The 13,236-nt window shown below is 39.8% G+C and overlaps 1 pseudogene; it reads right to left on the reverse strand.

The window, feature by feature from the left end:
• Nucleotides 1-747: 747 nt before the first annotated feature.
• On the reverse strand, nt 748-5,746 carry LOC127691984 (uncharacterized; annotated as a pseudogene).
• Between the last annotated feature and the right edge of the window lie 7,490 nt (nt 5,747-13,236).

Here is a 13,236-nt window from a genome sequence, read left to right on the forward strand (position 1 = left end):
TCTTCTGGAGTACATTTTATGTTTTGGACGTTAGCCCTCTACCAGATGTAGGGTTTGTAAAGATTTATTTTCCCAACCTATGGGGAGGGTGGAAGCGGGAAAGAGATAATCATTTGGAATGTAACATAGAATATAGAAAAAAAAAGTGTCCATAGGTATGTGTGTTTATTTCTGGTTCTTCAATTCTATTCCATTAATCTTACTGCCTGTCTCTGCACTGATACCATGCAGATTCTTTTTTTAATCTCTATTGCTTTGTAGTACAGTTTGAAGTCATGGATGGTGATTCCACCAAAAGATTTTTTATTGTTGAGAACAGTTTTTGCTATCCTTGGAGGTTTTTGGGTTTTGTTTGTTTTTTAATTCAAAATTTATTTGAGAATTGCTCTTTCTAAAACCTATGAAGGGTTGAGTTGGGATTTTGTTGGAGACTGCACTGAATCTGTAGATTGCTTTTGGTAAGATCGGCATTGTTAATATATTAATCCTGCCAATCCATGACCATGAAAGATCTTTCCATCTTCTGAGGTCTTCTTCAATTTATTTATTCAAGGATTTAATGTTGTTATCATACAAAAGGTGTTTTGCAAAAATCCTGTACCAGGTACCTTCCCAACAGAGTGAATAAGCATTCCATTTTTTTTCCCTGCATTTTTGTAAGTATTTATTGTAATTTTTTTCAGGGAAAATGCCAACATTATCAAGAAACCATAGGGGAAACAATGACTGGTCAGGTGGTTCCAGTTCTTAGGCCTTTGCTGGTAAGGTCTGCCTCAGGTCAGAGGCTCTCTAGGGAGAGAGGCCCTATTGGTCCTGGCCTCCGTGTCCCCTGTGCTTGACAGAATGGTTCACTTTGGGATTCATAGATTGGTCTTTTCCTTCTTTTGTACTTTGATGTTGTTCACAGATTCTAAGGACCATGCCAGGCTGTTGTTGGTTTTCAATTAATCAATGTTGGAATGAAAAGTTGTACGCATCTGGACATCTATATGGACAGCTAGCCATTCCACTCTTCTTTTTAATTTGTCCTGTATCATAGGCTTTCTGGTGAGCAAGACTTGACTGCTGCTCGTCTCCAACTACTTTGGAACTGTGAGGATGGTGGTTCTTCTCGTGATTGAGGAGGTGTTCAAAGACTCTTCCTTTCACACTGTGTGGATGTTGGTCACAGGTTCTCTGGGCATTAGCACCCAGTGATGCTTTTTCTCCAATCTCTCTGTATCTGAATGGAAGGTTGTGCAACTTGGAGTTTCCATGTGGACAGGAGCCCATTCTACTACTTGTATTTTGACCAGAGTCACAGGCTTTCTGGTCAGCAACTTCTAACTGCTGCTTGTCTCCAGTTACCCTGTGACAACATGTATGATTCTTTACCTTGGGAGTGAGGAGGTTGTCAAAAGTTATTCTATTCAGGATGTTCAGATGATGGTCACAGGCTTGCTGGGCATTAACACTGGGCTGTGATTTGTCTCTGATTTCTGTGTATCTCGGAGAATGGTTATGCATCTCGGGGCTTCTGTGTGGAGAACACTCCTTTCCACTCTTTGTTGTAATTTTATCTTAGTCAGAGACTTCCAAGGCAGCAACAGCTGTGGCTCCTGGCCTCTATTTCCCCTGTCCTTGACTAGATGGTTCTCTTTGGGACTCAGAGGGTGACGATGGCCCATTCCTTTTCTTTGTATTTTGATGGGGGTCAAAGGTTTTATAGCCAACACCTGGGTCTTGTTTGCCTCTAATTTCTGTGAATATGAATGGATTATTGTGACTCTTGGGGCTTCGATGTGGAGAGCCTCCCATCCCAATTTTTGTTGTATGTTGACCTAGGTCACCAGCTTTCTGGTCAGCAACACCTGACTCCTGCTTTTCTCCAAATTCCTTGTAACAACTTGGATGGTCATTCCCCATGGGAGTGGCGTACTGGTCAAAGTCAAATCTTCCCTTTGCTTTGTTCAGATGTTGTTCACATAAGCTCTGGGCATCAATGCCTGACCACACTTTGCTCCAATTCTACTAAACGTGAAAGGGTGGTTGTGCCTCTCAGGACAGGTGTGGCTACTGCTCATTCTTCTTGCTGGTTTGCAATGTTTTGGATCATTGAAGAATACTGGAGTTATCCAATTGGAATGTCAATTCCCTTTTATACTCTTGTATCTGGGTCACAGGATCTATGGTGAGTTTTGATGGCTTGTCTTCATTATCCTCCAGGTTCTGGAGCAGAGAATTTATGCAGTATTGTAGCTCAGCTGCTGTACTGTAGATGAGATTTTCCCTATATACTTCCTCTTGTAGGTCCATAACTGATAGAGGGCTTTCATTCCTCAAAGAATCTCCCCATCCCTTGCATTTTGTGCTGATGTTTTCAAATTGTACAGCATTTCTGTTAATGTTCTTCAATAAGCTTTTTGAATGAGCCACTCTGTCTCCAGCTATTTTAATGTCCCCTGAGTTTTGAGTAGGAGGTGTTTGGAGATGGTCTACAGACTCAAAACCCTTGAGAGAGATATTGATGGCTTGACCCTTGGGAATCTCACTAGATCCCACACTCAACCTCCATGCGTAAGGTAGCTTTCCTTCTACCTTCCCTATGTTGGTTTGTTTGGCCAAAGAAGGTGAGAACCTGTCTTCAGGGCTGAGAGTTGTTGCATTCAAGTGGGGATGTCCTGAAGCTGCATCTTGAGACTGCTTCCAGGGTGCATGCTTGGCCATTCCTTGGCTGGAATTTGATTGCAGGTTGCCTCTCAGAGTTGCTTGGATAGTCTTCCTTTGCTGGTGTTTTGCCTGCAAGCAGGAAGTATTGGGTTGAACATACTTGTTTCTTAGCCATTGATCTGGATGGGACCTTGTATGCCCAAGCCTGGCAGCAGGTGGAGGGGTTCTTTGGCTTTCCCGAACATCTGGAGGTGAGTGTTCAAACAAAGGACTTTGCAGCCTGGCAGATGATACCATTTATACCCTTTTCCCTCCTAGATCTTGGTGACGCAATTTTTCCAGGATCATTGCAGTCTTGGAATAGAATTCAGCCTTGCAATCACAGGGAAATCTCCTGTGTTTCACAGGAAGCTGTGTGATGCTTGCTTCCAGCTTCATTTTTGTATTTGGATCAATGAAGGAAAGATCGTTGCTGGTGTTTATAGAGAGCAGCTTATCTGTCTTCAGTGCAGGGTTCCTGGGCTCCAGACCCTTCCCAGGGGTGCTGCTTGAAGGACAAGGCAGATTTTTGTCTACAACCCTGTTAAATATGTCAGAAGTAGCCCTGGTGCTCTTTAAGGGAACCACTTTCAGCACAGAACCCATCATCTGGCTGCACTTGTCATGTTTGGAATTGAGGATGGAGGGCTGGGCAGGCTGGTTAAGTTCAGGCTGGTCCTTGCAATAACCACCACCATTTGGTTGGTAATCTTCCTGAAGCTTTATCAGTTTACCGGATGGACAGAATCTGACATGGGTACCTTTGTGTTCTCCCACATAAATTGCCTTCTTTTCATGCTGTGGGCCCTTGTGATGGTGGATCATTTCATAATGCTCAGGACAAATGGAGGCTGACCTGATAGCTTTAGTGGGCAAACAGTCCCCAGAAAAGTTGTCAGTGTGCTGGCTAATGGCTGCTTTGCATGTTTGTACACCATAGCCTGTGATGTCTTTCCAATTTAGTCTGTGTTGCCAGGGCTCATTTACATTTGAAGGGGATGTCTGTATCCCTATCTCAGTGGAAGGACATTCGCATTCTCTTCCTTGGGCCCTTCTCTGGAATGAAGAATGTCTTTGGTTTGATATATAACTTGGGTGGTTTTCTGGTTCCTAGACCCCTATCAGACCTATCAGGCTGCATGTCACATGTTGGTGGGGCAAGTGCTGGTCCTGGAATAGCTGTGGATCTTCTTTAGACAAAGAACAAGGATGGTTAGAGTCACTTGCATCATTAAACCTCACACATTTACATCCTTCTGAGCAGGATTTCTTGGAGACCCAGGCAGTAGCAACTTACATCCTTCTGAGCAGGATTTCTTGGAGACCCAGGCAGTAGCAACAAGTGCCTCAGAGAGCACAGCGGACATGTCACATAAAAGGTGGTTAAATTTCTGGTTTATAAGGTCCTCTAAAGACCTCGAGGTAAGAAAACAGCTGCGGGAGGGAAAGTTGATTCAGTTTCTCCTTAGAGTACCAAAAAGGGTGGGGAAAGTTGTCTAGTAAAGAATGATGGATGGGCCTTTCGGTAGGTAGGTCGTGATGCATTCTGGGTACCCTGTGCATTCTTTTGGCTCTTTCTGAAAGCTTTCACAGTAGCAGTTTTCTTTCTGCCCTTGCTCTGTGCCCTCTTCACCACCTGCCAGTTAGAAACAATACAAATGAGCTGGGGTTCCTTCTTCTCTCTGTTAGAGAAGCTGCCTGCTCTGTGTGCTCATGGATAACATGAAATCCACATTTCTCAGAGAGCTCTCTCTCATTTATCCTTGACTCATTCATAATGTGCATAAGCACATTCCTTTTGGCCTTGTTAGGAAAACTGCAGAAAAAGACTGTCTATGTCACACTTAACATGGCTGCCCTCAGTCAGTGTTCCTCAGACAGGATCCCTCAGACAGGATCCTGCCCAAGGCTGAGATCTGTAGCTGCCTGGAGACTGTCAGGTGATGTCTGCTGCCTGAGACCAGAGCAGACCCAAGCCCTGAATGAGGGCCTTGGTCTATCACGTGCTTCACATCAGCTCAACACAAACAAAAGCAAGTGCCTGAGTAGAGGGCAGATGGCCTTTCTCAGAGCTTGTCCTGTGTCCCCACAATCTCAGAAATGCAATCTGTCCATGGAGCTACAGCCATTCTTAGTGGCCTTTCTGCCACCCTGTACATATGGTCTGAGAGCTTCAGGCACACAGCTCAGGCCTCTATCTCCTCTGCCCTGCCTGCAGGCTGATGTGCTGCTGCTACTCCTGGAGATTTCTACTCTCCTGTCTGTAGCTAGACTTTAGGTTCTTCTTTCTTTCACCCTTCCCCAACCCCTTTCTTCCACCTTTTCAATCCCCTAACACTAGATGAGAGATGAAAAAAAGGGTGGAGGGGAAACGGGTAGATGTTATTGTTAGACTATTTCCTATAGTTAGGGGGGTTGGTTCCTTTGGGGTATGCTTAATCTTGACCTTCAGGATGCCAATTCCTTCTTCTATCTTCTTTTCACACATATACTTAACAAACCACGAATACCAGAAAATGTTAGCAAACAACCAACAACCAGCAAACCATCATGCCTCTCAAGGTCCTAGCATTTATCTACCCTCTGAAAAGTTCCCAGAATTCCAAATATCACACAAACACAGAAACTGTCTGCTGCTAGCAGAATCATACCCCTGCTACAGCATGAGGCAAATCATAGTCAATGACTGTGCACATTCAGAAACAATCCAATATCCTACACCTGAGATTAAAATAAAATATTTTCTTGTATTTCTGCTTTTTTAAAATAAAATAAACAATCCAAATTTTTTCACTACACATATCTTTCTCGGGAATGTGAGAGATAGAATCTTGGACTGCTGTTCTATTGTATGTCAACCAAGGCTTTCTTTACCTTTGGGATGTTCTTTTTGCTCCCAAGTGATGGTGACTCGATACTCCTTCAGGAATGGGATTAGTAGGTAAAAGAGGCCCACTCCGCACATAATTGCAAAGCCCATGTCCACTACTAAGGACATGGAGCTGGGGATCTTCCACAAGTTAATAGCGCTATTCATCAGAAGGAAAAAAATCTCCATCTTCTGAATTGCAATGTAGCTCACAGGCCACTGAGTCCTGAAGTACAACACCTGACTTGTCAAGGAGAGCTCAGTGCACATCACACAACTGAGGCCTCCTCATCACAAAGGACTAAAGGCAAGAGGGAGGGTCAACAGGCCCTCCCCAGTCTCCACCGCAGGAGCCCACCCACCTCCTTGCTTTCTCTATTCCCTCCTTCTAAATCCTGCTGCTGAGACAGTCAAAGAAAGATCTCTCTGTTCATGTATTGTTTTTCTGCCTAAGCCCCAGAACTCTTCTGTCATCTGTCTGCTTGAGTACTTCTATTTTAGCTCCCTGACAGAGCAGAGGGGGGCAGCATCAGGTACTGAGATATCCCAAGTTTAAGATGTCAGGGGGCACAAACCATCTGTGGTCTGCCTGTGCCCAGGACCTGTGCAGATTTGTCGCTCGCCTGTGTGCCAGCTGGTCATGGGTCCTGTGCCCTAGGTGGTAATCAGTACTTGGAGTGACTCCCCACCTCCATCTTTGCTCCAAGACAGAGTAGATAGGGAACATCAGGTTCACTGAGAACCCAAGTAAAGCATTGCTTGGGGCAAGACACAGCAGGGCTCCAACAGCACACAACAGGAGGGCAGCACATCAGCAATCTATGCCTGGGGAAACCTAGTCATCCACTATTGTGGAAATAGCCTTAAAGGCTCATAGGAGGTTAAAGCACCAGCCAGTGACAATAAGACCAACTAACACCAGTGAGAACTAGATGACAAAACCCAAAGTAGTAATGTACCTAACAGAAATCAAGGCAATATGGCAGCATCTGAATCCAATTCTCCAACAACAGCAAGCCCTGGATACCCTACTACACCAGAAAAACAAGACTTGTTATCATACAAAATCACCAAAGGAGCCGAGCTTTCCAATAACTGACTGAAAAGAAATGTAAACCTATGAACTGTCTAAGCAACAATTATTATTTAATGACTATGAAGGTCAGTTAACTATAAAGAGTATAAACAGAAAATTGAGTAAATCAAGAAAATAAAATCTTTCACTTCCTTGGTTAAAGTCACACCAAGGTATTTTACATTATTTGTGACTATTGTGAAGGATGTTGTTTCCCTAATTTCTCTCTCCTCTCTTTTATACTTTGAGTAGAGAAAGGCTACTTATTTGTTTGAGTTAATTTTTTATCTGGCCACTTTTTGCTGAAGTTGTTTACCTGCTCTAGGTGCTCTCTGGTAAATTTTTTTCAGTTGCTTATGTATACCCATAGAAGCTGAACAATGATCTACTCAGTGATAACTTGGTCAGGGAAGAAATAAATAAATAAATTTGAGACTTTATAGAATTCTATGAAAAGGTAGATACAACATATCCAAACTCATGGGACACAGTGAAAGCAGTGATATGAAGAAAACTCATAGCCTCCATTACAAAATGGGAACAATCATATACTAGCATCTTAACAGCTCATCTGAAAGCTCTAGAACAAAAAGAAGAAAATATACTCAAAAAGGAGTAGATGGGAGGAAATATTCAAACTCAGAGCTGTAATCATCAAAGTAGAAACAAAAAGAACTCTACAAAGCATCAACAAACCCTAGAAGGTGGTTCTTTGAGAAAAATCAACATGATATACTAACCCTTACCCAGACTCACCAGAGGGCACAGAATTAGTATCCAAAGTAACAAAACAGGAATGAAAAGGGAAACATAACAACAGAAACCAAGGAAATTAAAAATTAATCAGCTCCTACTACAAAAGTAGCATATTCAACAAAATGGGAAAACCCGGATGAAATGTATGATTTTCTAGAAAGATACCAGGTCCCAAATTTAATTCAGGATCTGATAAACTATCTCAACAGCCCCATATTACCCAAGGATATAGAAACAGTCCTTAAAATTCTCCCAACCAAGAAAAGCCCAGGGCCAGATGGTTTTAGTGCAGAATTTTTCAGACCTTTAAAGAGGATCGAATACCAGTACTCCACAAATTATTCAATAAATTAGTAACAGAAGGAACACTACCCAATTCTTTCTATGAAGCCACAGTTACAGTGATACCTAAACCACAAAAAAAAAAAATGCCAAAAAAGAAAGAGAACTACCAGTTTCCCTTATGAATATCAATGCAAAATACTTAATAAAATTCTTGCAAACTGGATCCAAGAACACAACAAAATGATCATCCACCATGATATAATAGGCTTTATCCAAGATATTAAGGGATGGTTCAATATATCAAAATCTATCAGTGTAATCCACTATATAAACAAACTCAAAGAAAAAACCCACATGATCATCTTATTGGATGTGGAAAGTCTTTGACAAAATACAACACCTATTCCTGTTAAAAGTATTGGAGAGATCATAAATTCAAGGTGCATACCTAAATATAATAAAAAATAATGTATAACAAAGCAATAGCCAACATAAAACTAAATGGGGAGAAACTCAAAGCAATCCCAGTAAAATCAGGAACAAGACAAGGCTGCTCACTCTCTCTATTCAATATAGTACTCAAAGTTTAACCAGAGCAATTAGACAACAAAAAGAGATCAAAAGGACACAAATTGGAAGGGAGAAGTTCAAGATAACACTATTTGTAGATGACATAATAATATATATAATTTTCTTAATAGCACATTATTTTCTGATCTGTTTATTAGATTGAAATTCTAATACTATTGATTATAGCCACAATATTTGCTAGAAATATTGAGAAATCAAGTGAATATTCAGATATGTTTGTTTCTATATGACATAGCCTTGCTAGACAAAAATATTATTTCATTTAATAACTACTTGTAGGCTTTTAGTTAATTAATTTTAGTTTATTACTTAGTCTAAAATCAGCATATTTATTCACCAAGAATTTGTAACAGTTCTTTTTCACCTATGATACACAGTTTACAATGTATTCTATATTTAATCTCTCTGCATTATATAGCCAACAATTAAACTTCTTTACTTCTAATGTAACAGTTTTTATTTTCAATTCACTGTTCTCTTCAGAAAGAGGCCTCTTTAGTAAGATTTTCTTGAGAACAGATGTACTTTGAGTTATTTCAATTAAGTGCAAATTACTTCCTTCATTAAGGCTTAATCAACCATGTGAGCAAAATAAATTAAGTATGAAGTTAGGAGGAGTCTACCTTTGAGGAAAATTAAAATAGCATACTTAGTCTATCCATAGATATACAGCTTAAAACAGTGAAATATTCATATAAGATATAAATACCAATTCATCAAATATCAGAACTAATTAGCATTTAAAATTCTTTGGCAGATGAGTCTCTGTATAAAAGCTTCAAAGAATTGAATATACTTCTTGATTTCTATATAATACAACTAGTCTCTATCTATCTACCTTGTTACCTTTCTAATATTTAAAATTATTTTAAATGAAAAGAAATGGTAAAAGGGTAAAATAAAAATATAATGGGTTAAAGGTATTGAAACACTCATCAAAATACCAATGAAAGATAGTAAGAATGGTAGATAATAAATAAAAATAAAGGCTTATGGACAAATGCTGCATTGTTAAAAAAATATGTGCTTAGACTCTCCATTTACCTTTCATCTATAAAATATATCACAATGTATGATAAGTTGTTATATATTTTATGTAATTAATTTACTATTATATATTTGCATCAGAGACTATATGGACCACAATGCTTTAAAATAAGGAGAAATCTGAGAAAATTATTGTAATCAGATAACATTTCTGCAGTTTCTAGCACATCAAATAAATACCTTGGCATTAGACTATTAGATAGAGCTGGTCCTACGAGCTCATTTTTCATTTTCTTTTCGGCTTTCACAAATATTTTCTTTTTGACTTGAGAAGACAGCCTCAGTAAGGGATTATTTACATTGAGGAGGCCTATGTGCATGTCTGTGGGGGACTCTCTTAATTAACTTAATTAATATGGGCATGGGACAACCCAGCCCAGTGTGAATTGTACTATTCCCTAGACTGGAGGTCCTGAACTGTGTATGTATAGAAATAGAGCTGTGCGAAACCAAGTATGTAGCATGCAAGCATTTATTTATCTCTGCCTCTTGACTTTTTATATGATATCACTAGTGTCTTCAAGTTCCTACCAGTGTGGATTCTCAGTGATTATATAATTATAACTAGGGACCAAAGCCTAAGCTAAACTGTTTACCCCACCCACCCTTCATAAATGCAGTGTTATTCATGATATGTTTGAGCGTATCTGTGAGAGCGTTTTCTGAGAGGATTAACTGAGGAACATGCTCTTTCTTGAATGTGAGCAACACTAATCCATGAGTAGACATAGTGGAATGACTAAAGAGTTAAAAAAAAAATAGAAAGTCAATGGAATGCTGGCTTTCTTCACTTTATACTTCCTTGCCCACTGAGAAGTGACCCAGCCACTGTTGCATAAATCCACCACAATATAGGTGCCTACCATCATGAATTGCACAGTAGCATCAGCAGTAGAGATTTATCTTACCTCTGGGGTGCAAACAACAACAATAGCAATAGGTTGTATGTATTGGAATTCGCTTGTACTAGTTTCCACACATAAATGAGGTTGAATAAGTGATAAAGAAAAGACAATTTATCTTACTCATGTTAGGGCCATGTTTTCCTGTCATTTTCTAAACAAGGAGCTTATTGCTTGTATTTTTCTGTACTCTAGTATTTACTTCCTAAGATGTGGTTCTGGTGTTATCTAGTAATTAAACATTGTATTAGAGGAAGACACACAGGAGTGGGTACTTCCTGCTTTGCCTTCCCTAGACTCTGAATGTAAACAGAGATGAAGAGGTTAGGAGAGCTCAGCACCATATTGATCTCTAGAATAAATTTGTAAGATATGAAGAAAAATAACGTTCTTAGTTTCTGATTCTTTTTGGTTCTGTTATTTTCAGTGACTATTGCCGCAGTCCTTCATCGATCTGCAGCACTGAGTTTGGCTAGTTTGTCAAAAGTAAATTTTTCAAGCCATTGATGTCCTTGTAAATGGTAGCACTGGGAGAAAAAAATAATTCTCTGGATAAAATACTGGAAATTAAGATATGAAAACACTAATATAGCCCACAGGGAGTTATTGAAGAAAGGGACAGAATGTGGAAAGTTAATGTTACAGTTTTCAAAAAAAAATATCATTTAAGCAAATGTGTATTTAAGTACATACTTTCAATATTCAAGTTTGGAAAAAATAAATAAAAATTATGATTTCACTGACACTAAAGCTTTGAGGTCGATTAATTTGAATCTACGATGTAATATTGAGTGGAGGGTGGGTGCATTGTCTTCATTGAGTCCTTGATTTTGGAACTCTGTTACAAAGGACTAAAGTGAGGTATGGAAAAAGCCAATGCACTTTGTGACAGACTTCCAAAAATACAGGAACACTGTAAACCTTTCAAGCTTGAAGAGTGTGGTGGTACAGGACACCTCTCCTCCCAACACTCTAATCCCTAGAGGAAGGGAGATTGATAGTCAAAGTCATCTGGATCAAATAAGTATACCCTGTTTCAAAGAGTTTGACAAACATCACGAAACATTTGGAGTTACATTTCCCCCTTCATGGAGAATATCAATATTGGAATTGTTTGTTAAAGAAATAGAAAATAGGATGTTGGTGTTAAATGCAATTTAACTATATAGACATACAGAGAATGACGTCAAGAAGTAGTTGGCTGCTTTATTCTTTTTTATTTTCTTAGACCTTCTCTTCAAGATAGCTGGCATTGACAGTATTGAGAAGCATATCTGAGGAGGTAGAAGGTATCACTGACTACTTCTTTTTAGGGATCCACTACTTTTATTTGTTTGTTTGTTTGTTTGTTTATTTATTATTTAGTTAGTTTAATGTATTTACGTTTCAAGTATTATCCCCTTACCTGGTTTCCCTCGCTCCTGGAAAACCCTTTCCCTTCACCCCTCCCCCTTCTTTTATGAGGGTGTTCCTCCACCAACCCACCCACACGGACCTCCCTGCCTTTGATTCCCCTACTCTAGGGCATCTATTGAACCTTCATAGGCCCAAGGACCTCTCTTCCCATTGATGCCTGACAAGGACATCATCCGCTACACATGCGTCTGGAGCCATAGGTACCTCCATGTGTACTCTTTGGTCAGTGGTTTAGTTTCTGGGAGCTCTGTGGGGGGGTGGGGTTGGATGATTGATACTGTTGTTCTTCCTATGGTGTTGCAAACCCCTTCAGCTCCTTCAGTCCTGTCTCTAACTCGTCCATTGGGGATCCCACATTCCATGTAATGGTTGGATGTGAGCATCCAACTCTGTATTTGTAAAGCTTTGGCAGGGAACAGAGCTGTCTCCTCTCAGGAGACAGCTATATCAGGCTCCTTTCAGCAAGCCTTTCTTAGCATTCTCAATAGTGTTGTAGTTTGGTGACTGTATCTGGAATGAATCCCCAGGTGTAACAGTCTGTGGATGGCCATTCCTTCAGTCTCTGCTCGGCACTTTGTCTACATATTTGCTCCTGTGAGTGTTTTGTTTCCCTATCTAAGAAGGAGCAAAGCACCCCCACTTTTGGTCTTCCTCCTTGTGGTCTGTGATTTGTGTGTTGGGTATTCCAAATTTTGGGTTAATATTCACTTATCAGTGAGTACATACCATGCGTGTACGTTTGTGTTTGGATTACCTCACTCAGGATGATATTTTCTAGGTCCATCCATTTGGCTAAGAATTTCATGAATTCATAGTTTTTAATAGCTGAGTAGCAATCCATTGTGTAAATGTACCATATTTGAATATAGTGGAACATGTGTTCTTGTTATATGTTGGAGAATCTTCAAGGTATATGCCCAGGAGTGGTATAGCTAGATCCTCAGGTAATACTATGTACAATTTTCTGAGGAACCTCCACACTGATTTCCAGAGAGGCTGAACGAGCATGCAATCCCACCAACAATGGAGGAGTGTTCTTTCTCCACATCCTCGACAGCATCTGCTGTCACCTGAGATTATTATTATTATTATTTTTTGATCTTAGCCATTCTGACTGGTATGAGGTAGAATCTCAGGGTTGTTTTGATTTGCATTTCCCTGATGACTAATGATGTTAAACATTTCTTTAGGTGCTTTTCAGCCTTTCAGTTTCCTCAGTTGCCCCACTACTTTCTTATCCACCATCATCTGCTAAATTTCTTGCTGAATTGGCCAACTATGATCACTGCTTTAAGACCATGAAGAAGATCACCTGAAACAATAATACAGAAAAATGTTTGACAGGGATGTGAGAAAATACCTTAGTTGGCTCCAGTTTGCTCTGCTACATATGAAGATAAAACGCCAGTGCTCGTTCATTGACAAACATTTAGGGAGATAGATGTGGTCTTGTTATTGTGTGTACTGCTTCTTTAAACTTTGTATCACATGACTTTTTATTACCTACTTATTTCTTTTCCTTGAAATAAATACCCAGCAGCAAATTTCAGGAGTGAATGGACATGCTAGCTTTACTTGTTTGGCAAGCTTCCCTTCTGTATCCTATA

Source organism: Apodemus sylvaticus, chromosome 9, assembly GCF_947179515.1.
Source record: "Apodemus sylvaticus chromosome 9, mApoSyl1.1, whole genome shotgun sequence".
Taxonomy (NCBI): Eukaryota; Metazoa; Chordata; class Mammalia; order Rodentia; family Muridae; genus Apodemus; species Apodemus sylvaticus.